This window comes from Aplidium turbinatum, chromosome 6, assembly GCF_918807975.1.
Source record: "Aplidium turbinatum chromosome 6, kaAplTurb1.1, whole genome shotgun sequence".
Taxonomy (NCBI): domain Eukaryota; kingdom Metazoa; phylum Chordata; class Ascidiacea; order Aplousobranchia; family Polyclinidae; genus Aplidium; species Aplidium turbinatum.
In genome coordinates, this window is record NC_137477.1 from 8,009,909 (window position 1) to 8,014,980 (window position 5,072).

Here is a 5,072-nt window from a genome sequence, read left to right on the forward strand (position 1 = left end):
ATCACCTTTCCACTCGAAAATATTGTTAGATTTGATATTTTTGTGATGTCCTGACATAAAACTTCGTATTCACCAAGTTTGGTCCATGTACCTTATGGGGTGAAATTAACCCCCTTTTTGGGCTTTTTAGGGGGCTCTAGGGTCCAGATCCACCCGGTGCGGTCAATCTTCCATACTTTTTGTGAGTGACATGGTTGACCCCAGTAACTTCAAGGGGTCAAACCTTTTGTACCTTATGGGGTGAAATCTTCTGTCGTAGGCTCTCGGTCTATAATCCAAAAGCCTCTACAAGTATGCGAAACTGCCAGGATTAAGCTCTGCAAGAAGCTTTCCCAGTCCGAGGATAATCAATCAATCAGTGTCCACTGTCCAGTCTGTCCAAGACCAAAACCTTTCCAGGTTACCGGTGTTGCCAGATACTTTCATGATGTTCAGTCCGAATTTCATAACAAAGTTCAGTGTTTCTCAAATTTTTTTACGGTTTTTACGCAACTGGAAGAATTTGCTCAACTCGTGATACAGACGAACCTTGATGAAGTTATGTTATGTGCTGTATGTAGACACACTTTAAATCCAAGATTGTTTTCAAGCGTAATAGTCCGCCCCGTTACATCAGTGATTTCTCGCCCGATTCATGATCAGTAAGGCGATGTGAAATTTGAATGGACAAAATCGAATTATCACACAGGGTGACTACTGTTGTGTAGAGTATTTTTGTGAAGTTTTATGCAATAAAATCCAGTATCCGTAAACATGTAAGCGTTTTAAGGTTAGTATTTTCTAATTCTTGCAAGGTGATTCCACAAAAAATACTATCACAACGCATCAATCCACGTGATCCAGATAGCGCGCTCTGATTGGCTAGTTAGGGAAAACGCGTTGTGTGCTGCACACACGCGCCCGCGAGCGATTGCTGTCTGCTGAAAGTCCTTACTCCTGAGACTAGAGATTTATAGCTTGATGCTGATTACTGAAGATAAGGCTGCAAAATTCAGATAAGAAGTTGTTTTAGCCGAACTGTTTACTATAATTTTATGCTTGGTTGTTAAATCATTCAGACTTCGGTTCAAAGTTAGGTTAGGCTAGGTTTTCCAAATCATGTAAAGTAGGAGGCAATGTCTGTAATTATCAGGTCTTCTGGAATAAGAACTGCTTGTTCAGGTCAAGTTGCAGTTTGTGGTTCTGATATTTCTGCGTTTATGATATATAGCTTTTAAAATGACATTAATAAAGTTCATAGTATTACCAGAGGTATTACGGAAGGCTCAGACATCTAAGTTTTCAGCACTTAAATTCTTAGTTCTCTGTACTGTATGTAGATTATCTTTTTTCAAAAAATTGCATTAATCTCTTCACATATTATCTTTAGTTCATAAGGTGATCTTGTTGTGGGTAGCATTGTTAACTGTTAAATCATACCTAAAAGTTTTAAAAAGAGTAAGAAGCACGGAAAGCTCTTCTGACTTCTGTCATTGGACCCTCGAAGGAGCTTTCCACTGCTGATTTACCAACACTACGGTACGTTATGTTCTTGCATTCTGTGCTTTGTTGAAGGTGATACTCAAGTACTTTATCTCTGACAGGTTTTAATTAAGCTTGGTAGTGGCATAAAACATAGACCAACTCGTATATTTTCATATGGATGAAGGGTACCGGTAGCTGTTAAAAATACTAACATATAGCTTGCATGAATGGACAGTACACGTACAATAACCAAATAGCAGACACTTTTCAAAACCTTAATGTGTTGAAATAATTAATTGCATGTTTACGAAGATAGAGCACTCATAAGGAATTATTTTTTCATGAAGCTGGAGAAAAGCTAACTATTCTCTTTTCAAATGAAGATTGCATTCCTAAAACAGAATTGAGGTTTCTCCTCTCCCAACGTTATCGTGGAGTAGAAGCACCGTTATACCAAATTGGGCCTCTTGATAAAAGGACAACGAAAACGCTTCAAAAGAGAGTTAACAAAAAGGTGAGTTCTTACATATCTTTTCAAATTTTTTGTCTAGTGATTTTCTGTGATATGTACCAAACTTTTGTTCGATCATAGGCTTGTATAAGTATATTCTTTGATAACAGGGTCGGGTCATGCATAGACAGGTCTCATGTTGTGTGCTAGGGTTGGTCAGTTGTTGTCATTGACGTGGCTCTTCTAACAACATTTGTTGAATGGAGCCATATGAGAGAGACAATGAGTTACTGCCAATTCTACAACCCCACTTCACCATTGCAGATGTAGTGCAACCAACTCTAGATAGTAGGTGGTTTAAGGATTTTTCCTTTTCCTAAAGCATTTCCTCGCGGGAAAGTGATTCAGATGTTCTGATTTCTATGTCTGTAAAGACAGGCTTGTGCTTTCACTAAAACTAGTCGTGCTATGTTGAGAAGATTTTTCTTGACTATCACTGATTTTTGCTGCCATTTGTCCGAAAGAGTATTATTTGTTATGTTTGGTATACAGTATATTGTTTTTTGTTGTGACAGTCAGAAATAAAAACAAACTGAACTGATTTACATTTATCATTCAAACAAAAAACTTGTTTTTCAAGAGCCTCAAACAACAGCGAGTAGATGATTTCGCTGCAGCAAAGAAGTCACAAGTGGTAGAGGAAAAGAACTGGAAAAAACAGCAGTTTTCTGCAGCAATTGATGAAGAAAATGACTCTCCTTTCGAACCAGCTGCACCTAGTACATCTGAATGTGACAATGCCCCAGTATCCAGTGATGATCCTGCTCTGCAATCTTTTGCTGTGAACATGTTAGAAAATATTCGCAAACCAAAGGCAACAACTCTTGTTCATTCGTTTGTGCACGTTTTACAAGCACATATAAAGTTGGTTGATGTGTAAGCTAGCCTACCATTGGTAGAGTTGAAGGTACTATATCTCTCAAAAAAACAAATGTAAATCGGCCAAAACAATCGAATATTAGTGCAGTGCGTTGTGTGATTATGTAATACATATTACTACAACAAAACCAAAGTGTTATGCACAGTGCATTCCTACTCTTGCCATAGAAGTGAAAAAAACTTTAATATCATCAGTTTTTGCTGACCAAGCAAAAGTAGGGTTGCCAGGTGATTGTTTAATATCTTACCGTACACCCCCAGCCTTTAACTAAAAGGGCAACTAGCAGTCGCGTCGTATATAATTGTTGTTGTGGTTGTCCAAGCAAAAGTAGGGTTGCCAGGTGATTGTTTAATATCTTACCGTACACCCCCAGCCTTTAACTAAAAGGGCAACTAGCAGTCGCGTCGTATATAATTGTCGCTTCTACCTTTTTCTTGACCTTTGCTATGTTGATGTGTATTGTTTTGATATGATGGTCAGAAATAAAAAAACAACTGAACTGAACTGAACTGTTGTTGTGGTTGTTAAAGTTGGAAATTTTTATAATTTAAAAAAAATAAACAAAGTTTTTTTCTTCAAAAGATTTGTACCTGGCAACTCTGTGCTGGCAACAAACGCCAGGGACAAAATCGACTACATGTTTAAGGATACTGAATATTTTTGCGTGAAATTTTAGAGAAATACTCTACATAGCAATAGTCACCCTGTGTGATAATTCGATTTTTGATTTTCACATCGCCTTAATGATCAGGCTGCGCTGGTTCGGCTCTCGGGGTGTGCGCTTGAGCAACGCATTTTAGAACTGCTCTCCATTCAGCGGCACCTAGTGGATGGAATAATTTTTCGGTAAGAACATTTTAACAAACTTCACTCCGCCGGTTTCGGCAACCGGCTCTGTGTCAAAAGCCTTTACAAGTAGCCTACTGACTGTATATGAAACTACCAGGAATCGCCTATCAAGTCCGTCAGTCCGAAGATTAAGGTTCAAGACCAAACCAAGGTACAGGTTATCCTTCTGACAAATTTCAAAACTTTTATGTTGGAAAAGCCTGTGATGCAGGTCGCCATAACTTGTATCGCAAGCTAGTCCCCTCCAGATCATATATTTAAACTAGGCTAATGTTGTCCGCTGTGTGAAAAAAGCATCAGCAAGTCAACCAATAGTCTCTGTTCTTATTTGCAATCAGATGGATTTGTATCAAGTTAAATTCTTTGCAATGTAGCCTTATCACTAGAACGATTTTTTGTCACTAAAGTTACTTTTTTTTTTAGTTGTACCAATTAACAAAAGAATAAATGTAGAACCAAAATTTCATGGTAGGCTACCGGTAGTGGGGTCAATATTCAAGAAGTTATAAAGTTACCAAAAGTCACTTTTTGTGTTTTTAGGTTACTTTTCATTTGTTAGGTCACTTTATTTTTTGCATACTTTTTTGCCTAATTCCCCTATTTATTTATCTTTCATTGCTACTGGAGAGATGAATTTACATTCTATGTAGGCCTAATGCCAAGACTTTTAGTGTAGGTTATCTTCTACTTATCTACTATGGTACGGATTTTAGGTTTGCACAAGCCCAACAGCCCATGCTTGTTCGTATCGCGTGTATTCCCGAAAACTAGTAAAGTAATTTTTTCGTTGAAACAAATTGTGTTAACTATATTTAACCACTTGTCTTCCCTGCAACAGCTAAAGTGTTTGATTGACAGAAATTTCCTGCCAGAGAATGTAAAACATCACATATTCATATAGGCTATGTGTAAATATAATTTGAGCACAAATTGAAACTAATTTAGATGCTTTTTACGTTGAATTGCTGCTATTTCTTTCACTTTCTTGTTTTCGTTGAATAAAGTTACTTTTTTGCAAAACTGAAGTCACCTTTTTGAGTTTTTTAGGATACAAAAAAATCGCCCGACTTATCACCTATTCACCCTTGCAAATTAATTACCTTTTGGTATCTATGCATAACTGCATAATGTAGGCTACTTAAGTTTTCTTTTATGATCCTTGCAGCAACATTCTTTGAAACACCAGCCGCTGCCTAAACAAACATTGGCTACAAACTTATGAATTGTTTTCTCCAGATATTGACAAGCAAGTCGGAAGTCACTTTATAGCCTGCAGACATAATTTAAAATTTTGTAGCGTTTTTTTTTTTCAGAACATAACATCAGCAATGTAAAAGAAACAGAATTATTTACTGTTTGAAGGCAAAA